This window comes from Hyposmocoma kahamanoa, unplaced genomic scaffold, assembly GCF_003589595.1.
Source record: "Hyposmocoma kahamanoa isolate Upper Pololo Valley unplaced genomic scaffold, ASM358959v1 64, whole genome shotgun sequence".
NCBI classification, from domain to species: domain Eukaryota; kingdom Metazoa; phylum Arthropoda; class Insecta; order Lepidoptera; family Cosmopterigidae; genus Hyposmocoma; species Hyposmocoma kahamanoa.
In genome coordinates, this window is record NW_020653852.1 from 15,001,016 (window position 1) to 15,027,793 (window position 26,778).

General features: G+C 40.9%; 1 protein-coding gene across 1 annotated transcript in view; it reads left to right on the forward strand.

Moving 5' to 3' along the window:
• Positions 1–1,140: 1,140 nt before the first annotated feature.
• LOC113230714 overlaps positions 1,141–26,778 on the forward strand; it is a 128,095-nt gene continuing 102,457 nt past the window's right edge. The window contains exon 1 of the mRNA XM_026464763.1: positions 1,141–1,485. The gene's annotated coding sequence lies outside the window, so the exon portion shown is untranslated. The remainder of the gene's footprint in view (positions 1,486–26,778) is intronic.

Genomic DNA, 26,778 nt, shown 5'->3' on the forward strand with positions numbered 1-26,778 from the left:
GTAGTGCCAGTTAGAGTTTTTAAATGGCAAAGATTTAAGGGGCACTGTGTTCGTCCCGCTGAGGCATAAATCGACAAGTCAAACGTGCCTGTAATTTCACCAGCACTATTACTTACCTTTCAAAACCGGAACACAATAACGCTCACGTTACTACTTGGCGGCAGAAATAGGTGTGGTAGCCGCACTTCCCTGAACGAACTCTTTCACAAAGAGCTCTACTGCTTCTGAAATCATCTACTCAGCAGTGCACCGCATCGTGCCTACTCGTCAGCACCAACACCATATTAGCGTCCGCTGCTGCGGTATCCTTAAGCGCGATGGCGTCAGTTATGCCATAATAGCGTCACATTATATCGACGTATAGGCTTCATCACGAAGTTTTCCTTCATCGTTGAGATATTACCAATAAATATTCACAAACGTACATGTGATGTCACAGGGATTCGAGCCGTCGTCAATCACTCCGTGGATGCCCGAGGATGGAAAGAGACGGCGTGGACAGCCGAGAAGGCGTTGGCGGGACGATCTTGATGGGTTTGAGAGGGAGTGGTGGGAGATCACCAAAGACAGGGAGTAATGGAGGATTTTGGGAAGACCTTTTCCTAGCAATGGGGCATAATAGGTTATTAAAAAAAATTACTACAAAATGCTTCTGTATTCTAAGCAGAAAAAACCGGACAAAATCTGAACAGAAGGTTAAAAAGACCCGAACGGATGGCAACCCTATATGGCGGATTTTTAAAATTTCAATTGTAAGTATAATGATGCCTATAGGCAAGTATTAGCATAAATCAATTCAAGTTCCAAATTTCAATCTTTGCCAAAATCGTTATTTTGTTGGAGTGCTAAACTTTTTTGATTTAACCTTAATGTTGGTCGATTTGTAGGTACATACAACATTCTTTTTAAAGAATAGAAATGTAAATTCTTCAGTATAAAAATAACAACATTGAATTAAGTATATATCCACCTGCCACCGTTAGTCTCACCGTAAGATCGCAATTAAAAACCATCCCATACAAGAACGTAATGCTAAAACTTTCGTAAAATACCATAATAATCGTCATATGTAACGGACGCACGCGATTCAATGAACACCTCCGTACTCACACTGCGTGTGCGCTCAGTTGTAAGTGCACGTCGCGAGATAACGAAAGGCGCCAATCATGAGCCGGCTACCGGTTTTATTATCATTCTAAATGTAACTCGAGCGCGAAAAATGTAATTTAAATTCCATAAACAACAGGGACCAAACAACCAATTAAAACTGAAGCCTGTAAAAGCGTTCGTAATACAAATAATCGGCGAAAATAAAATTTGAAGTGCGATTTGGCGAATTTGGTATGCGCTAGAGATGAAAGACATTATCTAATGACATGTCGGAAGTGATCTGAATTTTTATTGGTTTCACATATTAGTGAGTTTTGGAACTGATTGATAATTTTAATTTGGGATTCAAAAAGCGCTTTGGAGAACGACTTAGTGGTAAGTAACCTGTCTTTTTTTTACAAATTACATTGCAAGGGGTCTTAGGTTATAACCTTAAAACTTTAAAGAGCTTAATATGGCAGAAATGATGGTATTTAATTGATTTAAAAAATAAAAAAAAAAAACAAATAAAAAGCTTACATATATATACATATTCGTCACACCTGTCAAAATATGAAAATACCGAACTAAAATGATGGCGCCATTAGGTCAATGGAGCCATTATAAAGATTTTTTCCTATGATTCTTATTTCACTGTTGTCAATATAATCATTTTAAATTTCGTTTTATTCTGGCTTTAGCTATACAATTTTGTTTCATAATTCACGCTAAATGAAACTTGAAATTATCTAAATGTAGAACATAACATGAGCCTTCGAATTATATTCTTCAGCAGATTTCGGAAAATTTCCCAACTGTAACTTAACCCAAGGTCTTGAACGTTTAGTGGATGCTAATTTCAAAGTAATCTATTATGACAAACGTATTTGTTATTGCTTTAGAGTTTTATGCAATAATCGCCTTTTTAATGCCTTCATTACACCTCATAAGCGTTACTATAACAGTTATTCGTAGTTAGGTACGTAAGTATTTACTGATTTCATGCGCCGGAGTAGTCATTGACTCATAATTCGCAGAAATTACGTGTAAATATGAATAGTAACGATGTTTCACAATTCTTTACTAAACCTGGCTGTAATCTGTTATACAGGATTATTTGTAAAATACTCGCAGGACTATATTGCTAACATCATAAACAACAACTTTTGTTTATGACTTTTTACAAAACGTAATAAATTTACCAAAAATAAACTTCAACTTTTTGTTATACGTGGGCCGCACATAAGTTTCCGGAATGAATAAGAAAAAATACTATAAATGGTCAGAAATGAATTAATTGTTACTCAAAATATTATCCGTCAACGTTAATGCACTTTTTCAAAAGAATGACCCAATTTTGAAAACATTTATGCCACGCCTCCGTGACAATCTCTGAAACATATTTTTCATACTTTTCGAAAGCCTCTTCAGGTGATGAAAATCGTTGACCGCGTAACTTGTTCTTAATTTTTGGAAATAAATAAAAGTCACAAGGTGACAGGTCGGGACTGTACGCAGGATGGCTCATAAGGTCAACGTTGTTCACCTACAAAAAATCATTTGTCTGTCTGGCCATGTGAGAACTGGCATTATCGTGGTGCAAGATGATACGGCATTTACGGTTATTTTTACGGAGTTTGTCAATAACTTCCGGCAAACAAATAGTCGTGTACCAATCACTTTTCACGGTACAACGATTCTCCAAAGCAACAATAGCCACGTGTCCAGTTTTATTAAAAAAAAAAGCAGTCGTCCGCTTAGAGGCACTTTGCACACGCGCCACTTTGGTTGGTTTCGGCTCATCTCGAAGAAGAAAGATAGCTGCTTTGTTTTGGGATCGTAATTATAAATCCATGTTTCGTCACCTGTTACTATGTCCCACGCCAAATTCGACGCCCCTTCGTTGAATCTGGTAAGCATGACGTTGCACCTAGTGACGCGATCCGTTTTTTGAGCCTTAGTTAAATTGTGTGGGATCCATCGAGAGCACAGGTTTTTCACACCTAAATGTTTGTGTAGTATTGATTGTATTTGACTCATGCCTATACCTAAAGATGCTCGAATCTCAAGGTATGTCACATGCCTGTCTGTTTTGATCGCCGTACGATCAAAACAGACAGGCATGCATCGATGTTTTTGTTGTTCACAGCAGTGGACGAGCGGCCATCACTGAGATTCGTCATTGAGATTCACACGACCGCGTTTGTATTCTACAAACCAGCTATAAATAATCGTCTTGATTGGTACTTCATCGCCAAAGCAGTTTGAAGCCGAGAGAAGCTCCGCTGAGCTGTTAAATGTCACTTAAAATCGTAGAAAATCATACTACGAAAATTTTCGCGAGTTAAATCCATGGTGATGTAGACAACCAATTTCTAAAATGACGCCACAATGTTAAAATAAGTGATAATTAGATGAAACAAACTGTATTCTACAGCCAAAGAGTTTCATTTTCAAATGTTCTAATTACTTTTTAAACATTGTTTATGTAAGTGGCCAGTTCCGGAAACTTATAGTGCGCCCTATGTACACCCCGCTCCTGCATTTTGCACCTAACTGATAAATAAGAAAGATAATTTTATTTATTTACTGAAATTTCTTGTGAAGTATCTCCACTTTGTTATGATGATGGATATAGAAAAAAATTCTGTGTGCAAAGAAAAGCACATAGGAGAATTTGGACGACTCGGTAACTGGACCCGTGGCTCAGATGGTTAGAGCAATGCTACGGTGCAGCATGGACGTGGGTATAAATCCCACCGGGTCGACGATATTATTCTGTGTGTTCGTTCTTTGTATTCATAATCATAAAATTTTGGTGAAATTAGAGGCACATGGGACTTGTCAACTTATGTCTCAGGATGACGGACGCACTGGCAGTGCCCCTCAAATCTTTGCGATTTAAAGCTCTGAGTGGCACTGCAACTTACCATCAGGCGCACGCCTTATTCGTCCCGTCACTTGATATTATAGAAAAATAATATTTTTTTATAAGACATGTTGTATTTTAATAATATACCGTAACAATGTAAACAGCGTCAAAGTCATTATTGATATATTATATATCGTTTCGGTATTTTGAATAAAATAGAAAAGTTAAATTTCACTTTCACTTTGATAGGTTAAAATGATGATTTGTGTTTTAGAATGTGGAAATATTTGAAAAGTATGTTATTTTCGATTTTGACTTCGTGTCATATTCGTGTTTATTATAATTGACTAGTATAGTTTTTGTATTATGCAGTTGATTATGGTCAGAAATCAGTGGGACATGAATTGACCTACTGATTTCATACCTATAATTTTACAAATTTTTTTGCAATTCGATTTCTTTTTTATACGTTTATATTTTTGAAAATTTTGCCTCACGTTAATTGGGATACAATTTCAGTGTACAATATCGAAAGTTTATTTACTTTAGTAGCTGTAGAGCTCTTGTGAAAGAGTTCGTCCAGTGAAGTACTGCTACCTTACCTATTTCCGCCGTCAAGCAGTATTGTGAGCATTTCTTCGTTCTAGTTTTGAAAGGTGAAGCTGCTAGTAAAATTACAGGCCCGCGGGACTAGTCAACTTGTTTTAGGTTGTCGGCCGCAGTAGCAGTGCTCTTCAGATCTTTCATCTAAATCTCTGAGTGGTTAAGCAACTGTTATGGACAGGCGTGTTGCTTACCACCAGGTGCACGACTTGTTCCTCCAGTCACTTGGTATCATATAAAAAAAAAACATTCATTTACAAAATATAGGGCACTTTGTCTGACTACCTAACTAACTAACGTTCGTCGGTCTACCTGCATATCGTTGGTTTATTTGGTTAGTTGTAATATACATTATATTTGTATAACTTTAACGTAGAAAGTGGATTGAAGTGCCACCCTGTGTATTAGATTTCAGCTTGGTGGCCAATCCTTCAACAGACGGAGCAATTGCGTCTAATCAAATTAGATTTATCCACTGCCGAGGTGACATAACAATAACACATATTAATTACTTTAATACGCAGTAAATTAACGGTTAAATCATCTAGTTTTCAGTAAGAAGTAAGTACAAAAATACGTTGACGATAATGTTACGTCAATAAAAAAGAGTCAATAAAAAATAGATTGTATGTATTTATGTAACGAACCATTTTCCGCAACTCGACGTCATAGCGCTTATGTTTCGTCAACTTTTTATTTAACCTGTAATAGATATAACCATAACCTCCTAAGTATGTACATCGAATATAATATTTAAGCGACCTCTAAATGGAATGGAATTACATTTATTTGCCAAGTTTTATTAAAATCGTTTACCGAAAATTGCGCGTAACCGTGTTCATCCCCTAGTTTGCCATCCTAAGAGGTAGAATATTTTTCTTGAAATTGAAATGGGACCACTACTGAGATACCCTCTTTCCACCAAAAAAAGATTCATCAAAATCGGTTCACAAATGAGTTATCGAGTATAACAAACATGAAAAAAATTAGCCAATTGAGAACCTCCTTCTTTAGAAGTCTGTTAATAAGACTAAATGTAGTCAAAGATCATTGATAAAAACTATAATCATTATTATTTCTATATAATCAATAAAAAAGTGATGTTTATAGTTTCTGGCCGATCTCACCCCGCATGTGGGGGTCAAGACTCGTATCAACTACCATTAGAAATCTTTATTACCCAGCAATCGATAGATATGGAGGTGACTTACTCCTGAACACTTTCATAAAATTTTACGACAGTATAGACCTTGAAGGTTACTCAAATCATGGTTTAGAAAGGGGGTACACCTAAAAGGTCGTATTTTACTGGACAGTGTGCACTTGACTTTTATATGCCCATTTCTAAGTTAGTTTAGGTGGTAGCTTATAAATTAAGTTTTGTCTCAAGTGGTCGTTTATCTACATACCTACTTTGGCATGATTTATACGGTAGTAAACACGGTTCTAACTCAACTATTGTGAATTTTATAAGATAGTAGGTAGTTATATTGCAAAATCTTATTTTAGAATTGTCTTAAGATGTGTCATATAGACACTATAAACACTAGCAATGTATAAACCAAAAAATGAAATTTAGTTTTCGGATCTAAATAAATAAATAAATATTAGACAACGTTACGTACGTTGCTCTGACCCCAAAGTAAGTAGCTAAAGCACTTGTGTTATGGAAATCATACACACAGTACCACAAATACCCAGACCCGAGACAATATAGTTAAACCGATGTGCAAGCCACTTGACCACGGAGATCGTTAAATCGTGTACTGTATATTTGTTTTTTGAAACAAAACATTCTGGGTCCGTTACGGGTCCCATGGTAGCGGATGACTGATAGACACGGCCATGGGACCTGTAAATGGCCCGAAACCTTGGTTTGTTTGAAAAAACAAATATACGCGCTTTAGATCGTAATAAATAGTTTCATTTTCTTTATGTAACAATCGCGAAAGTTAAACTCAAATAATCTTTATTTCACAGGTGAGCAAAATACACTTGAAATTGTCATATTGACTAAACTCCACTGCTAATTCATTGTAGATTGCCCTGAGAAGAATAAGCGATAAACTCTAGGGATTGCTGTTTTTAAGTAAACATTTGTATACATTTACAATATTTTTTTCAAACATCGTAGATCGAGACTACTTGTACGAGCTAAGCGGGTCACTACCACGGATATGAAAACTCAAAACCAACATAAAATTTGTTCTATTAGGTAAATAAATACTTTACCACGATCAAAGTCTTGTTGTTTAGCGACACACATTTATAGAGCGAACGTAGAGGGGAAACTTTGTGAAAGGTCGACCTAGGTTTAGATACATGTTTCCAATAGAATAACGACGTCCTTAAAAACATAGGTCAAGAGTACCACGTATAAACTGGACTAGAAGTCTCTGTTTACCTCAGTGGAAGACAGGCACGGCGGTATATTTTTTTTTGTGATACCAAACTTGACGAAAAGTTGTGCGCCTGGTTCTAAGAGATACTCCTATCCATGATGCAACTATCAAGTTGCAGTGCCACACAGAGCTTTAAATCGCAAAGATCTGAGAGGTATTGCCGCTGCGCCCGTCACCTTGATATATAAGTTGACAAGTCCCATGTGCCTGTAATTTCAACAGCACCCTTACCCTTCAAATCCGGAGCACAGTAATGTTCACATTATTGCTTGCCGGCAGAAATAGGTAAGGTGGCAGTACTTCCTTGTATGTATGTTTATAAAACTCTCGTACAGATGTTGCTTACATAAGCCAAAGATGTATAACGGACTCATAGAAGAATTTCGTCGACTCGGTTAATTCGAGCTGTAGCTCAATTCGAAGAGTGATGGGGACGGAATTCAGTGGTCACAGGTTCGGGTCCTGTCGGTTCGATAGAATTTTTCTTCGTGTTCGATCAGTGTATTTAATAATAATGGCAAATCATTAGATTTATTTCACAAAAATTAAAACAAATCGAAATGTCCAGGTTAGAGTGTTTGCGCACTTCATCCGATTCGCATCAGGGGGTCTACTCTCGATGTCCGCCCGACATCCATCCGAAACAATTACTGCCAAATAAGTAATACTTGACCAAATGAAAAGACGCGTGATGCGAATGAAACTTCATACTGGATACCTGTCTTTTAATTTTGTCGAAAATTACTTATTTAACAGTAATTGTTTCGGACCGATGTGGGACGGAGATCGAGAGTAGACCTCCAGTTGCGAATCCGAGAAATGATGGTCCGAAATGTCACAGGTATCATTTTATCTTATGGTGTACAAGCAATATTCGTATTTTATTGGATTCGGATAGGACTTAGTGCACAAGCGATATTAGAAGTGGATCCGAGTTTTCTAGGTTTGTATAGTCCCGAATTCGGAATGAATACGAATCGAATGCAGTGCACTAACCATAGGTCAATGACCTATATAAACGTATTGACATGTAAAGAAATATAAAAAACTATTGAAAACATTTAATTGAAAAAAAACATTGCAATACAGTCGGCGCCCTCACTTAGGTAGTCCGCGCGGACCCGACGTCTATCAATTTGTTAATGCGTCGAACAGAATTGCGGTTTAACCAAATATTGCGACGAGTTATTATGACTTCATAATTGGTATCCGGGGATAACAGTCAACAAATTACGAAATGGTAAACATGTTTACATATCTAACTAGTACGATATTAATTAAATGCCATTGGATAATGACTATAATAATAACAATAACATTCAATTTGTCATATGAAATTATTCCCGGTTTACATAATGGCAGGGAAGTGGTGTGAAATTCAACATCATTTCCTGTTGAAGTATTCAAAACTAAGTGTCAATTTCTCATTGCTTATATTTTTTTGTCACATTTCTTATGTGTAATTGACTTTTAAAGTATGATTCTTGGACATAATGGTCCTTCTGGTAGTATATATATAGACATCCTCTACTGCTCTCCATCCACCTTTATCTGCTTAATCTGAACAGACTGAAGCTTTAACAAAATTAAACTCACACTGTTCTAAAAACAAATTCAGTCCATTTCTCTCGAGTAGGTTTTACGATCCATTTACTGTGGAATACCTGTTTTTGTTATCATGATTTGAAAGTATTGTTTTGATTATGTCATTGGACCTTATGGGTATGGTACATATAGTCCACTCTGTCGCCGAAAACCAAACTTACACGTTTACAAGTTTAACCCCTAGTGGGCTGAATAGCCGTGGTAGCCTAATGGTTTGACATACCGCCGCCCAAGCTAAGGACGTGGGTTCGAATCCGAGCCCGCACCTCTTGAGTTTCCCGGAATTTATGTGCGAAATTAATTTGAAATGAGCTTTTCCGTGAAGGAAAACATCATGATGAAACCTGCACGTCGAAGAAATTCGCTACTCTGCAAAAACGTGTGGAGTCCCCAACCCGCATTGGGCCAACGCACTATGGGAAATTTAGGTCAGTTACGGACCAAAAATGTGTATTTTTTTGGTTTTTTGAGATACACCTTTCAATTTTTTAACCGACTTCAAAAAGGAGGAGGTTCTCAATTCGACTGTATGTTTTTTTTGTATGTATATTACGCGATAACTCCGGTATTTCCGAACCGATTTTCATGATTCTTTTTTTATTGGAAAGAGGGTATCTCCATAGTGGTCCCATTTAATTTTGAAGAAAATCACCTCTAAGGGTGGCTGTTCACACATGAAGATTCATTTTTATAAATAGCGCCTAAATTTTATTATAAGCAACAATTATTTTAATGGATGATTTTGCTATGCTGCAATTCAAGGCGTTTTCCGCTCTCAATATACTTAGAGAAGTGAGAACCGATTTTTATTATATTTAGTGGCGAACTAGGGGATGAAACCGGGTTTGCGCACTACCCGGTAACCGATTTCAATAAAACATGGTAATTATATGTAATTCCACGTACTTTTGAGGTTGGTTTTTTTAGTACTCTGTACTGAGATTATTATAATCTCCTGTGTCAAGTCCCGTATAGTGGCGAACTAGGGGATGAATCCGGATTTGCGCACTTTCCGGTAACCGATTACAATAAAACTTGATAATTATATGTAATTACACGTGCTTTTGAGGCCGGTTTTTTTAGTACTCTGTACCGAGATTATTTTGAGACGTAAATAATCTAATTTATTCGGCCACCGACCGTGTTGAACTACGACCTAAACCATACTTAAAGGAGACCCATGCCTACCAGTAGAAGAAATATATCGTCCGTGTTTTGTAGAAAGTTTAAAATTCAATTTTAAAGTTAAACTTCATTAAAACCCAAGTTGAATTTTAAAACAGTACATATATGTATTTTAAAACAGTCGTCATGCGCCTTGAATTTTTTTTCCAAATAGCGCTTTTGCCCCTTCTACACTACAATATGTATATTACCTACTTGATGATGATTAAATATCTATTAGAGAAGCCCATAAAATACTTATTAACCGCTGACCACAATCGGTCACGAAATATTTTAAAATAGAAAGTCGAAAAGTCGTGATTCTACATTTGCCAACTTAGAATTTTAAATCAGACCGGTTTTTATAATTAAGGAATAGGTGAAAACGGAATTTCTGAGATGTTCTCTAAACATGTGTCGATTGCCTATGATTAATATACTTTATCAACTTTTAATTTGTTTATCGTGTTTTGGTGATGATTTATAACTTTATGGTTTTTGTATTGGTGCTTTTAAGAGTTTGAATGATATCAAAATATACCTATTAATTTAATACAACTACTTTGCGACTACACTAATACCTGCAAGGGTAAACAAGTACGATGGTCGGCCGTAAAGTAATCTACCTAAGTATAAAAAAACACCACCTTGGCTTCTTTTTTCAATATACTTGAAAGGGTTTATACCATTTATAATACTTTTTTTTGATGATATCAAGCGACAGGACGAACAAGTTAACTGCCTCCGTGGCCGAAGGGATACCATGCTGGTCTGCTACGCAGAGGTCCCGGGTTCGATTCCCGTCCCGAGAGAAATATTTGTATGGTCTACGTTTATTTTTAACGTGAGTCTGGGTTTTATTTGTGGGTGTCTATGTGTGTATCCATGGCACTTGGGATACATGTTCCCTAGTGCGGGGCTTAAAACAAAAGTTGTAGGACTGGACACATCTATCCATGACAATTGCACTCAGAGCTTTAAATCTTTTTTTTTAATGTTATAGCCCCATCGAAATAATCGATGATTTAGCTATTGTCAAGTAAAAATAGGCTTAGGCTTGATTCACATCGCGGAGACGCTACGCGACGCGGCGCTGGCTGCATTCAAGCGAGTATTGCAAGATAAACTTTATCTTCAACAAAATAAGGCAACGTTTCATTAAACAAACAAATGAAATCGAAGATGCAGTTAGCGACGGCGGGCTGCAGAGAACTGCAGTAGGCGCACTTTATAAAATTCAATATACTATAGAACATATTCTCCACTAAATAAAGTATACATTTCTTCAAACAAAAGAGAAAAACCGCGCTGCGTCGCCTACGGTAGGTTACAGTTGGCGACGTCGCTACCCGTCGGCGACTTGTTCCGCCTTCAGTAATGCAAAGTGTAACTTAGCTTCTCAACAATAAGGTACCTATATTTCTTTGAAAGACATATTGCGTGGTAGATGCAATGTAGTATAGAATTTCATGTTTACTAAACAAAGTCGATATTTCTTTGAAAGTAAAGCAAAAAGCAGCGCTGCGTCGCGCTGCGCCGCCAACCATCGCCGACGCAGCGCGGCTTTTGTCTTTTGATAGAAGCAATATATACTTTATTCAGTAGACAATATGTTCTATATTATAATGCATATTATAAAGTGCGCCTGGCGCAGCTCGACGTCTCCCGCGGGCGCGTGCTGCCGCCTACTACTACTACTTCTACTGTGGTCGTGTTTAAGCAATTTGTAAATTATACATGCAAATAATATTGCATGGATGAGAAAGTCCCGGGTTTCATTACTGGTAGATCTAATTTCGGAAATGTACTTTTCTAAAGTGTTTTGACCTAGGTGTTCTGGGTAGTGCCGCGAAGTGAATTCCGTAGCTCTTGGTTCCGGGTTCGACTTCCGGTACAACCAATTTTGAAAATGAATTTTTTCTGAAGTATTTTTGGCCACCTAGATACTTTGGGCAATGCCGCGGAGCGAATTTCGTAGTCTTATGTTCCGGGTTCGACTCCCGGTAGAACCAATTTCGAAAATGAACTTTGCTGAAGTGGTTTTGGCCTAGGTGTTCTGGGTAGTGCCGCGAAGTGAATTCCGTAGCTCTTGGTTCTGGGTTCGATTCCCGGTAGAACCAATTTGTAAAATGCACTTTTTTAAAGTGGTTTTGGCCTAGGTGGTCTGGGTTAACTTGTTGAACTAAATTTAAAAAAAGTGGATGAACTTTTTCCTGATCTGTTGTCAGACAACCATCAGTGCCCGTAGCATGTCGCCGCAATAAACCTATTATAGCCACATTTAGCTGTCAAATTAAATTGATAAAGCTGCTATTTTTATTTTTCACTATAGCGAATATGGCGAGCACCGTGACGTCACATTTCAGCGATCAATGGCCTCGATCAATGGCCGCGAAACAATATCGCAGTGTCAAACATGGTCACAGCTGATTTTAAAACATTTTGTCAGTACTGCACGGTAATTTTATCAACGTAAAAATTGAGCGCGACAAACGAAATAAACAGAAACAATAAAAAGAATCAGCATGTGTAGTATGACAACATGTCGCATGCAATATGTGATATACATCCCCGTGACATACACTCCGTAAAGCTATGTTGCCTTTATTAAAATTTTATTTTTTGTTTATTTGATAATGAACGATTTTTTGTTTCATCGTTTTACAACGATGCAATTAAAAGGATTACAATTTCCCCGGCGATGATTAAATGACAAAGATAAGCTATACACGCAATTTCACATATCGCTATCCTTGTTCTTCAAAATATATAACAAACGTTCATTATCAAATAAACAAAAGAACCTATTCGTTCTTTTGTTTATTTGACAATGAACGCTAGTGCGGTATTTTACCGATTCTGTACTCACAATAAAAAAATAAAATTGTAATAATGACAACATCGTTATTGGAACTTTTGGGTTACAACTGCTCCATGTGAGACTGAGTATATGGAACTACTGGAAATAAACCGCTTTATCGACTGCATTATATGTATATGCCAGAGGAGGCTTACCACATATCGTATGTGATATACCGCCATGCTACGCATGCTAGTTTCAAACAAGGGAACTTTCTGTACTCCTTATGAGGACCAGAACAATGAAATCCAAACAGGGGCATTACCAAAATATCTACGCCAAAACTACTTCAGAAAAGTTCATTTTCCAAATTGGTTCTACTGGTAATCGAACTTATACTTTCTTATAATACTTCCCACGATGAACTTTTTCGCAAAGAGTTTTAACAGTTAGTCTGTAAAAAAAATTGTTGCTCATTTTCAAACATTTTGTTTTTCCAACATGTTATTCGTGCAAAGCAAAACGTAGTAAAAAAAAGAATTTTACTAATTTTGAAAAAAAAAGAATAAATGGCAAATACGAAGTTTGTTGAGTGTCACAATCATAGATTTAGTATAAAATCTGTGGTCACAATGTTTTACTGCCTACCTTGATATTCAACTATGTTTTATTCAATTATTTCTGAAATTACTCTACTAGTTTATTACAATTATTAATACAAATTTCGAACACTGAGAAAAATTCCTTTGATTCGGCTGGATGCGGACCAGCGTGTTCAGCATACTGAGCGGACGCTCTCAGATTGAAAGAATTTTTCTTAGTGTTCGATCTTTGTATGAATAATAATAATAATTAACAACGAATAATTCACGATGCTGGCCCGTATCATTTTTTATTTGAAAAATAGACAAAACAGATTACTTTTCAGCTGTGTCTTGTATGTACCTTACTAGAAGCACATAGAAGGGTGATTATTGTCGATTAATAGATCTGTGCCCAAAATATATTCATGTTGTGATAAGAAAACTAAGTTAATTATTTTTCATCACACTTGCTCGTAAATAGTATGATTGCATGGTGGCTAACTTATTTACAATGCTCCAAATAAAACCCTCGGGCCATTTTTCTCTCCATTACAGCCTTGCTCTGTAACGAGCTTTTTTATTTGTAGCTCGACTCCTTACATAGGTCAGTGTCTAGTTCAACAAGGAGGTTACTGAAGTTGAAAATTAAAACATTAGAAATTCAATAGGAATTCAGCCACATACTACTTAGATACTTATTATAAAAAAATGTCTTCTAATTAATTTTAATTATTTTATGTATAAAATATTAGCAATTTTTTTACAATCCAACTTGGCTGTATGCGTTTTTGCCTTTTTCAATATTTTAGTTCGAGTTGTCTTTAAAAGAATAGCTAGCTAGCCATCTAATAAAAAAAAACAATAAAAATCCATAATTGTTATGCCATGTTTATTCATACAACAAATAAACGTATTTATTTCCTTGCAAATGTAATGAAAAACATTGTATGTATCACGGACGGTAAAAAAATACAAAACTCGAGTTATCAAAGCCTTTCGGCTTCGGACTTCTAATGGAACCTTAGTATATTCTTATTTGCCGTAGACAATGTACTATTACGGTCGTTCATTTTCACAATTGTTGCTGCCTTTGCATAGCACCTTCTCGCTCAAAATAGACTATTAAAAAGAACTTAAAGCAGTGTATGTTACGATATATTTTTAAATTTTCAGTGCAAATAGTAGAATGCAGGTGCCGATGTATATAACCGTAGTAATAAAATATGTTTTATCCGCTTCCTATCTAATTCCTCTAATATTTCCTCTAACCTACAAAAAAACAAACGTGGGTGAAAACACACAGTGACGGCGGCACGACGACACATTAATTGCTTATATTCGTGCGCCCGCGCATGGCACGCGACGTCACACGCTAGTTATACTCGCTCTGTTTGTAGGCTTATTTGACTTCGTAATTGGTTCTTTATGACGCCGTGGTACTTGGTTCTTTAACGACTCGTTTAGACCCTACTATACAGTCATCTCTTTATAAAAGTAGGTGTGGTATATATACCAGTTCATCTAGAGCCCAATATTAAGGGACATCAAAAGTTCACGTGGCATTACTATCATTATTAAAACAAACACCTTTACAACTGTTTGTTTTAAATTTAGAGCCAAGTAAGTACTTTACTTGAAAGTAATACCTTTATGTTCCTAACTCTTATGTTTTATGTACAGTAAGCCCTAAATTACAAAAGTGCGCACACTTGACTCGAATGACTCTATGGATTATAGCCGATAGTAACGACTACTTGCCTCAAGATGACCTTTCCGTTAACTATTAAAACCGTTTGCTATTTGATTTTTAAGTTAAGAGTGGAACAACTTTGTAAGTTTCAACTTTGAAACTCAAAATTAATAATAATCATTTATTTCATGGGTAAAAAATTTACACATGAAAACGTCATTTTTTAAGCTACTGCTCGTTCACTGTCCTCACTTCAAGAAGAATGAGCTGGAAACTCCAGGGGTTGCTTTTTTCAAATAAACTGACATGCTATGGAATGCAGTTTTTATAGGGATTCTTATTTTTTAAATTACAGCTTTGAAAAAGATAAATGTTAACAAAGCTATAACCTGTATATATATACATTCATATGTACTGGATTAAAAGCAAGTTTGACATTATTAAGATTTAATTGCAACATTATCCTACTACTGATAACAGCAAACTTGATGTGCTGTAGTACTGTAGCATTTTTTTTGGAGTTTTTTTCGATCAACTTCCACTATGAAAATACTTCGTTGTATTGTAATGTATTGTATCGCATAGTACAAAGCATTTGTTAGAGGAAAAACTACTAAAAACTTCGCTAAAGCGTAGTAGAGCCTCCTTCACCTGACTTTATACAAAGATGACAAGTGCCATAAGCTTCGATTATTATCAGAACCGCTGCCGCCAAAACTTCTACATTCGTAATTTGCAACAATATCAAATCTTGATTGGTCGTAGTTTCAAATTTATAAGTAATTACAAATTCTGGTCTGTTAATATAATTTAAACTTAATCCTGTTGGCAAATACTTGAAAGTTCTATGCCATCAGTACTTTTTCTTGCAAGTTACGACGTTTTTATATTGAAATTTCAATCAATGTGCTGCTATCTAGCGGTTAATAGCTGAACGACGACGAACCGAGGTGTTTATTTAGTTTTCTAAAATAGAAGTAACCACATTGTAGCTATTTAAAGGTTGACTTTCGTTTCCACGCACAAGGTAGACTGATGATCTGGTGAAGGCTGCGGAATCCGCTGGAAGCAAGCGGCGCAGGACAGGTCGTTGTATTCTTTGGAGGCCTATGTTCAGCAGTCTTTTGGTTGAAATTATGATAATGATGATGAACAAGAAATGATTACGACAAAAAAAACTTAATAACTTAGAAAATTTATTAAAATTAAAAAAGTAAGATTTAATGATGATACGAAACACCACCATAAATAATATTACAAGTGCGACTAACATTTTTGTACAAAGTAGCCAAATTGTGAATTTTTATGCGTGATAATTGACACGACGAAAATGGCGGATTGAGCTCAACTATGCGGAACTCCGCGAACTGCTGGCACACGTTCCATGCCAACTAAGCGATTCTACTGAGAATCTTCTGTAATGTTTGCTCTTTTCTTGTTTGTTGCTTTTGTATTTTGTAACACCTGAGGAACTGCGTATGCCTTTATAACTTTGTATAGTATTATGGCCTACAATTGCCTGAAATCCTGAAAATAAATTATTTGAATTTAATAAATAATATTTTGATTCTGACGCCTTTTGGTTGTTATAGTGGCTCTCTGAAATATAATGCTTCAATCTGGATAAAATTAAGACACTACACAATTCATATGAAAATTCCTTGCACTTTAAGCGTGCCTAAACAGCTTACCGAAGTATCTGTGTACAAAATCAATCAGCGAACATTCTTTCCATCAATTGAGTAATCAATATATCATTGGCAGGTATTATTGCTACAATAAGAAGATCCTCGACATTTAATTAAAAGTGTTGTTAATTTAATAAAACTTTTTTTAGTAGCAATACAGCTCCTTGTGAAAGAGTTCGTCTAGGGAAGTACTGTCACCTTACTTATTTCTGCCGCAAAGTAGTAAAGTGGGTATTACTGCGTTCCGGTTTTGGAGGGTAAGGGTGCTGGTGAAATTACAGCCACATGAGACTTGTCAACTTATACCTCAGAGTGACGAGAGCAGTGGCAGTGCCCATTAGGTCTTTTCGATTTAAAGCTCTGAGTGGCACTGCAACTTCTGTGGATAGGCGAGTCGGTTATCCAACCAGACGCATGACTTATTCGTCTGGTCATTTTGGTATCATAAAAAAAAATTGGTAGATCAAATTTTACGGCACATCAGACTACACATTTTTGTTCGAAAATCGCCTCCATTGCAACGGAACAAGATACGTCAATGTGTTGCTTGATGTGCTGGCGTGTGACATTCTAGGATATTTAAAAAAAAACACTACGTAAGAAGTACTTGCAATAATTATATTTAAAATCATTGAAACATTTGTGGAAAATTAGCTTACCATAGAAAGCATAACTGTTTGTGAATAGGTATAAATTTTTTACTTTATAAGCATAGATGGTACTAATAATTTTCAGAGATCTTCTAAAGGTGGTTATAGTACAGTAAGTGTACGCGCAACTCTCGTTTTTTCGCGCGTGCGTATCAGGAATTTATCGGCAAATTGCTTCCTCGCGATGGGAAAAGATCGAAAGAGAAATTTATCGAATGAAGGTAAAATTTGTTATCTTCAGAAGAAATGTTAAAAATATTATCGAATTTTTATTAGTTATTTTATTTAAACACTTTTTTCAAAGACCCTTTTTATATACATGATTACGAGTAGTAGATATTAGTCACTGTAGATAAAATTGTTGGTCTTCAGTTTCATTTAAAATCACAATTGATATACTAATCATGCAAAAGATGATATATGGATGAGTACTAGGTACAGCGTTCAAATAGTCTGAAAATTCAAATTAACCAAAAAGCACAAACAAATTTCGTATATACATACATTCAGTCTGCCCAAAATACCTGCATATATGACCTTTACGTGCATAAATTGAAAGTGCAACTGGAAACAATTGAAAATTGTACCTTTAAAGCATTGTCATAAATTTTATTTTTGTATACGTGCGCGTGGGTACATGAGGGATAATTATAGATTTATATAATATTGGAGTATCTGTATTGGTCTATATTTTTTGTTAAGTAGACTATTTCGATCATTTAGACACCTGTTAATGTAACTCACCTAACATCTGGGCTATTATTTATGTTAGATAAATTTCTCTTGTGTACATTATATGTGCGAAATCGTTATTATATTTCCATATATTATTTAAGGTAATCTTCTTTCATTATTAATCGTAAGAATACGGTTAATGGGCGACCGAAGCGAATGCAAGTAAATTTCCTGTTATTGGCGTCGAGTATAACATTATTTTCATTAAATGAGAAAAATATGATATTGCATATAATATTAATAGTGAAACCTGTAATAGGTTAGTTCTTTTTATTAAGTGTTCCACTTATAGAAGTGATAGTAGAAGTAGTCTCGGAAATATTTGCGTGAACTTGTGCCCTTTTATATTGAAATTTACTAATTTTACCCGTATAATAATAATAATAATATGGCATAAAACCACACCAGTTGTCTAGTCTCAAACTAGGGAATTCAGAGCAAAGCAATTCACTTTGGGGCACTTCCCAGAACTCGCAGGCCGGAACCAATTTAGAATAGTTCTGTGACCTCCTTCATTGTCACCCCACCTGTTTATCATCCTAATTGCGGGTTTCTGGCCACTTAATTTTAAAATGTTTAATAGTGTCTTCTTCTCTATTCTGTTTCTTCCTTTCACTATTCTGTCATTGGTTCGATTCGTCATTCCCATCAAAATTCTCAAAACGAAAGGACGGACTCATAAATCACCCTCATGTAAAACTCAAACTTAACGTGATTTACTGTTTTTAAATCATATAGATATAGAAGGGCAGTTTGATAAGTTTATGGTTTATTTTTATACGTAATCTTTTTTTTACTCTATGCTCCTTGGCCAGCTATATCCCAACATCTTTAACCCATCAAAAAAAGGATTTTTGGTCAATCTGAATCTAAATAGATTTAGTATATACACACATAATTGGAAAAAAGTAACTTTAGTTGCTTTTAGTAATGAGTTCTAAATTAAGAAATAAAAATAAATTTTGAAAACGTTTTTATTTAACTTTAAAGTCACGTATTTATCAAACCTATCTCGTACGTAGGAACATAGATAGGCTCATTTGGGCCTTTTTATTTCTACTTGCAAATAAATTATGTGGACTGAGCTTTTATTTTACTTTCGCTAACGCTAGACAAAAGCTCATTTCCCAAACTGGTACTACAGGGAATCGGACCCGGGACCCACTCGTCCAGTGGCCACCGTGCAAACCTTTGGGCCACTGAGATCATATAATTTTGAACCTATGTCATTTAAAAGCTATCTAATACACAAGAACCCTTGATATAAGTTTGTGGGTTATTTGTATTGAATGTCATTCTGTTTCATGATAACTAATTTTCAAGTAAGATTAAACTTCGTTTGTATGGAGTGCGATTCAAGGCTGCCCACATAAACGCACCCTATAATCATCCATAATTATTATCATAAGAATGATATTTGTCAAATGAAATTTTTAAATGTTAAATTTTTCTTTTTATTTAACCCATTACGTCCCACTGCTGGGCAAAAGTCTCCCCCAAAATCCTTCATTGCCGGTCACCGAACGCAGCATTGTATTGCGTACTCGGTCAATACGTTTGAAGTCCAGAATGCTGCGTGCCATCGCCCTCTGGCAGAGCTTGGGTTTAGACTTCTGGAACTTAGTCAGCGACCATGTCTGTGCACCATAGGTTAACATGGGCAGGATGCACATATTGATGAGTTGGCGTTGAAATGACATAGGGAGATTACTCTTCAAGGACCAGTAGCTCTTCCAGGTGTTCGCTATGCGACGACCGATTTCCTTATCTTGCCTGTTTTCAAAGCTTGCTAACTGGCCCAGATAGATATACTCATCGACTTACTGGATTACCTGCCCGTTTACCTCAACCCTGCCTTTCGTACTGTTAGACATTATTTGTGTTTTGGAACGGTTTATTCGAAGTCCAACCTCAAGACCCGCCGTGCTCAGTTCTTGGAGCATCTGTTGCAGTTCCCGTGATATTGGGACAAAAAGAAGTATGTCATCCGCAAAGTGTAAGTCCGTTAGGCGTTTACCACCGACGACACTTCCCTTTGTACCCCAAGATCTTGCTAGGGTTTTAAAAACTTCTCCAAGTACACTAGTAAATAATATGGGTGAGAGCGGATCACCTGACACCTTTGAAAATGCTACATGACGGGCCGTTCCTATATAATTTTATGTTTGCGGCTATGGTTATAAACTAATTTTATTAAATCTATGTAGGTTTTTTCTATGTTTTGGTTTTATAAAGCTTGAAATATAGCGGAATGTTTTAAATTGTCGAAAGCCTCCGCATACTCTACAAAGGGGTTGGTAGTATTCGGTAAAGTTTTCTATAATTTGATTTAAGTTGTGAAGGTAGTCCACAGTTGAGAAGTTGGATCGGAAGCCGGCTTGCTCAGGTGGTTGGTGTTGATCTAGGGTGTTCTCCTCCTCCTCCTGCTCGGCCACGATCAACGGCTGTGGTTCTCACTCTGCAGCCGGCGGCCTTAGAAAAGGGAGTCACGTACGCTCAGACGATCTCCCGTGCACGTCAAGCGTTCGATCTCCAGGAGCTGGAGATCGAAGACGTGCGTATTAGGGAGACCGCCACCGGGGCCCGCATTTTGGAGGTCCCGGGCGCCGCCAGCGACGAAAAGGCAGACCGCCTGGCCTCCAGGCTCCGGGAAGTGTTGGGCGACGACGTCGCGGTCGCACGGCCCACAAAATGCGTGGAGCTGCGCATTTCCGACCTCGACGACTCCGTCGAGGCCGAGGAGGTGCGTGCGGCCGTGGCGGCGAAAGGGTCATGCTCCGTTGATCAAGTTCGGGTGGGCGCGATGACCACCGGAGCGGACGGCCGCGGGGCAGTCGTCGTACGCTGCCCCATCGTCGTCGCCAAGGCGGTGGTCGCCACAAAGTTCCGGGTGGGGTGGAGCACTGCACACGTTAGAGTGCTTGAACCGTTGCCTATGCGGTGCTATCGCTGCATGGGCATCGGTCACGTAGGACGTCGCTGCCCAGTGAGCTCAGACCGGAGCAATTTGTGCTACCGGTGCGGCAAGCCAGGTCACCGGGCGGCTGGATGTCAGGCGGAGCCAAAGTGCGCCGTCTGCGCCGATCTTGGTCGGCCGGCGGCGCACATAATGGGAGGGAAGGCGTGTCGCCCTCCCCCAATGAAGGCTAAGGAGGCCCCAGGGAACCAGGCCTCCACCGCAGCGACGGTACCTACGGCTGCGCCAGTGGAGGAAGTTGAGATGTCTATTGATGGACAGGCTTGAACTCAACTTCCTCCAGACGAACCTGAACCACTGCGCCAGAGCACAGGACTTATTCATGCAGTCCATGGCGCAGTGGTCAGTGGACGTTGCGGTAGCCGCGGACCCGTACTACGTTCCCAGGCATTCCAACTGGGCTGGGGACATGGACGGCGTCGTGGCTATCGTCACGCCGTCTACAGCTCCCCCTCTCATCGTAAAAGAGAGGGGGGCCGGTTACGTGGTGGCAGTGTGCGGAGGAGGGTTGGCGGTAGTGGGCGTTTATTTTTCGCCCAACCGCCCAATGGCCGAGTTTGAGCCGTTCTTGTTGAGGCTCAGCTCGGTCGTGAGGAGGCTCGCCCCGGCGAAAATTTTGATAATGGGCGACCTCAATGCCAAATCGCCGGCTTGGGGCAGCCGCTTGCCCAACGCCAAGGGGCGAGCGGTACAGGCGTGGGTGACGGCCAATGGCCTGGTCGTCGCTAACCGCGGCACCGCCAACACCTGCGTGAGGAGGTGGGGGGTTCCATCGTGGACATAACGTTCGCGACCCCCACCCTAGCCTCACAAGTGCAGGACTGGCGGGTGCTGGAGGGGGAGGAGACCCTTTCGGACCACGTATACATAAGGTTCAGGGTCTCCTCCTCGCAGGCGTCAACGACGGCGCCTGCACGGCGAGGGCGAGGGCGAGAGGGGTTTCCCCGTTGGGCCCTCGCCAAATTCGATGCCGAAAGGGCAACGGAGGCGGCTATCGTGGCTGCATGGGGCGCTTCCCCCCAAGTGGGCTCGAACGAGATGGCAGTCAGGTTCAGAAGGAATCTGACTGCCATCTGCGATGCCGCAATGCCCCGTAGCGGCGGCAGGCCTCCCAACAAGAGGGAGGTCTACTGGTGGACGCACGAGCTCGCGCTTCTGCGATCCGCCAGCAACGCCGCGCGGAGGGCGCACAAGCGGTGTCGCAGAAGGCGTCACACGCCCCAGGAGGAGGAGAACCACCACGCCGCCTATAGGGCGGCGCAAGAGGAGCTCCGAGTCGGCATAAGCCGGGCCCAAGATCTGGCCCGGCAGGGGTTCCTGGCCACGTTGGATGGGGACCCCTGGGGACGCCCGTACAAGATGGTGCGCAACAAGTTGCAGCACCGGGCGCCCCCCGCCGAGACGATGGAGACGGAGCTCCTCGGTCAAGTGGTGGCTGGCCTGTTCCCGGAGGGGGATGAGAGTTTCTCTCCTCCCTCCATGGCTCCGCCGATTGCGGAGCCGGAACAGGCCGATATAGTTCCTCCAGTCACACAGGAGGAACTAAAGGCGGCAGCGGACCGGCTCAGAGCCACAAGAAAGGCCCCCGGTCCGGACGGTGTGCCAGGGAAAGTCCTGGCACTTGCGTTGGAACACCTGGGAGAACGCGTATTGAAGCTCTTCGATGCCAGCTTGGCGTCGGGGAGCTTCCCCCAGGTGTGGAAGGAGGGCCGCCTTTGCCTCCTCCTGAAGGAAGGGCGTCTGGTCGAGTCCCCATCAGCGTATCGGCCCATCGTGCTGCTCGATGAGGCGGGTAAGCTTTTCGAGCGAGTGCTCGCTACCCGCATCATCGAGCACCTCGACAGTGTGGGCCCCGATGTGTCGTCGCACCAGTTCGGATTTCGGGCTGGGCGTTCGACCATCGATGCGATAGCGGAGCTAAGGGGACAGGTGAGGAGGGCCAAGGCGGAGCGGGGGATTGTTGTGGCGGTGTCGTTGGACATCGCCAACGCGTTCAACAGTCTCCCGTTCTCCGTCATCGAGGAGGCCCTAACGTTCCACCGCCTGCCTCAATATCTGAGGCAGGTGGTGTCGAGCTACCTCACCGGGAGGAAGATCTTCCTTGACCGGAACGGGGAGATGAAGGAGCGGAGCATGTGCCGCGGGGTTCCACAGGGCTCGGTTCTGGGCCCGCTATTGTGGAACCTCGGGTACGACTACGTGCTCCGAGGATCTCTCCCCGTTGGACTGGGTGTCATCTGCTACGCAGATGACACTCTAGTCTACGCCCGGGGGCGGGATTGGGGGGAAGCGTCGCGACTGGCCACGGAGGGAAGCGCCCTAGTGGTCAGCCGCATTGGGGAGCTGGGGCTCACGGTCGCCTTCGACAAAACAGAGGTCATAGCATTCTATGGCCTCCGTCGAGGGCCTCCGCCCGGCTCCTGGGTGGAGGTGGGAGGTAGGAGGGTCGGGGTGAGCCCTCATATAAAGTACCTTGGGCTCACCCTGGACAGCCGGTGGAACTTCAAAGAGCACTTCCACCGGCTGTCGCCGCGACTCGTGTCCGCCGCGGCGGCGCTTGGGCGCCTTATGCCAAATGTGGGGGGACCCAGCTCCCTGTGTCGTCGGCTTTATGCCGGCGTCATACGGAGCATGGCCCTCTACGGGGCGCCCATCTGGGCGGAGGCCCTCACCACCAGACTGCGGCCGCTTCTGCGCAGGCCGCAGAAGCTAATGGCGGTGAGGGCGATTCGGGCGTACCGGACGGTTTCCGGAGCGGCGGCATGCGCCCTGGCTGGATCCGCACCCTGGGAGCTCGAGGCGTCCGTCCTCGAGCAGACTTACAGGTGCCGTGCGGAAGCCAGGGCACGTGGAGAGCGCCCCACACTAGAGGAGCTAGTGGGGGTTCGGCGTGCCGCCAAGACCGCCGTCCAGGCGGGGTGGGAGGAGGCACTCCGATCGGCCAGATACGGGGAGCGCACCGTCCAGGCGCTGCTCCCTGTACTGGCCGATTGGAGAAAGAGGAGGCACGGGTCCCTCACCTACCGTCTTGTTCAGGTACTCACCGGACACGGCTGTTTCGGTGACTACCTGCACAAGATCGCACGGAGGGAGGTGACCCCGGAGTGTCACGAGTGCGGCGCTGCTACAGACTCGGCGAGGCACACCTTGGAGGTGTGCCCGACCTGGAGCCAGCAGCGCCGGGATCTCGTAGAGGTGGTGGGACGAGACCTCTCACTGCCCAGCATAGTTAGAGCCATGCTGGGAAGCGAGAGGTCATGGCAGGCGATGGTCTCTTTCTGCGAGGACGTGATGTCGCAGAAGGAGACAGCCGAACGGGTCCGCGAAGACAGCGCCCTCTCGGACCCCATTCGGAGTCGGCGGAGAGGACGCACGCGACGGCTCTTCGCCGACCGCCTGCGTCCCATCAGCGGAGGCCAGCAGGGTGCGGGGTGGGGAGACCCTGCCCATGCATTGCACAGGCCTCCGCCGCCGGTAGATGCCCCAAATGTTCCGGGGCATCTCCGTGCAGGTCGCCCCCCATGATTAAGGGGGCGATGGTGTAGGGGTCCGCCCAAAGGTGGACCAGCACCACCGGAGTCGCGGTAGCATCTGAAAGGGACCCCGCGGCTCCGGCGCCAGGTGCGCGCAGGAACATCGTGAGGTTTTTAGTGGGTATGCTCTTGGGGATCGACATAGTCCCCCAGGAGAGAGTCCCACATATCCCCGCCGTCTCCCAGCGGCGGGGAATGCGTAACGCATTTTCCCAACGATAAAAAAAAAAAAAAAAAAAAAAAAAGGGTGTTTTTAATTCGGTTTCGGATGGCTTTAATAAATGCTTTATAAACATGTGACATTAAACTAATGGGTCTATAGTTGTCTATGGAGGATTTGTCTCCCTTCTTATGAAGGAGGACTATGTTCGCGTGGCATATGTGACTTGGGATTTTTCCTGTCTCTAAAATACAATTAATGTTAAATTAAGATACTTTATTTTTAAATGAACTTATAGACGTATGTACAGATTCAGCAGTGTAAACTTGTATGAAAGCAATTTCTCAGTACAAAAGAGTTCAACGTCTGTCACGACTTCAGTCGTTTGTCTTGATGCTGAACACTTCGATACCCGTCAATGAACATTATACAATGAACAATACACCAACTTTATTTTTTTGTCATTTTCTGTTATTTTTGTAAACAGCCATATTTAATTTACTAATATTATGCTCTCCGAATTTTGTGAAGGAAAATAAAGAAACAAAAAACAAAAAATCGAAGAATGTTGTGAAAAAAAAACAACAGAACAGGTCCAAAAATTAAGTTCGCGTAAAGTTTGTTAGATGTATCGGCTCTTTACCTATTTCTTTGTGTTTAAAACATTAGAATATAATTACATTATTCATTGACTCACATACACACGCAACGAGTTTATCAAAAATCTAACCGCTGTGATCTACTTGGCCAAGAAAAATTATTTAAATGTATTTTGATTGTAGGGTAAGCAGACGTCTCAGGTGATAGCCGCATTTAATTACGTTAATTTTACAGGATATAGAGGATAAAACATTCCCTAATATGAAGTGAGTAAGACTTCACACAACCTTTCTAAGTTTCAACTGCCTCCGTGGCCGAACGGTTACCTTGCCGGACTGCCACGCAGAGGTCCCAGGTTCAATTCCCGGGCCGGGAGAAATAGCTGTATGGCCTACAATTATTTCTCTCGTGAGTTTGGGTGTAATTTGTGGTTGTCTATGTGTGTGTCCATGGTACCCGCGACACAGGGTTTCCCTAGTACGGGGCTATGTTGAGTGTGTGCGTTATTTATTTATTTATTATTTATTCTAAGTAGCACAAGGACAGCAAAAGTAAAGTCTGCTGGTAAAATTACTCAAAACCTAGGTAATAAGTTAAGGAGCGTTGTTTCAACTAGATTGCAGTCCCTAGATGGTTTCATCCTCAGCTTACACCGAAAACCGATGGAGGAAGCGAGTTCTTGAGTGGAGGTCACGGCTCGACAAATGTAATGTAGGACGCCCTTTGGCCAGATAGAGTGACGATCTGCGAAAGGTTGCTGGCAGCATAGGGATGCATCAAACTGAGGACCTGACGAAATGGTGCTCATTGGCAGAGGTCTCCTATATCCAGTTGTGGACTGCGATAGGCCGATGATGTTACACGCATCCACTGCTGGATTTAAGCCTCACCCTGAGCTCGTCGAATCTCCCGATCTTGTGCTGCACGCATTCAACCACTACCTGCTACTTTTTTTTATTAAGTGACGGGACAAACAAGTCGTGCGGCTGGTACGCGTCACGCCTATCCATAGCAGTAGCAGTGCCCGCCACTCAGAGCTTTAAATCGCAAAGATCTTAGGGCTATTGAGCCTGTTACAAGTCTCATGTGCCAGTAATTTCTCCAACACCTTTCCAAACTGGAACGCAGTAATGCTCATATTACTGCTTCATGGCAGAAATAGGTAAGGTGGTAATACTTCCCTCTATGAACTCTTTCACAAGAAGCTCTACTGCTACTAATTTTCCCAGGTCATCCGTCCATCTTGTCTCAAGGCGTTGTACATTACGTTTACCTTGTGTAGTTACTTTATACACCTTTTTCTTCTACTGAAGGATGTTAATCAGGTGGTTGCTGATGACTTTTTGAACTCTAAAATCGTGTATATAATTGTATGATGCATATTTCTAGTGCTACTTTTTACAATTAAGCAAAGCACCAATCAATCAAACTAACGAAATTAAGCCTTTACAGGTCTACAATCCACTCATTATGGTGAATGATGTACAAATTTACAATAAATGTAATTACTGCGGAGCTTTATGCTTTTGGTGAGTCACTAGCGCCGTTTTGGGTAAAGGCAAAGTGAACCTAATTTCAATACCGCGCATCTCTTTCTTTCATTATCATTTAGAAAAGGATATGAGA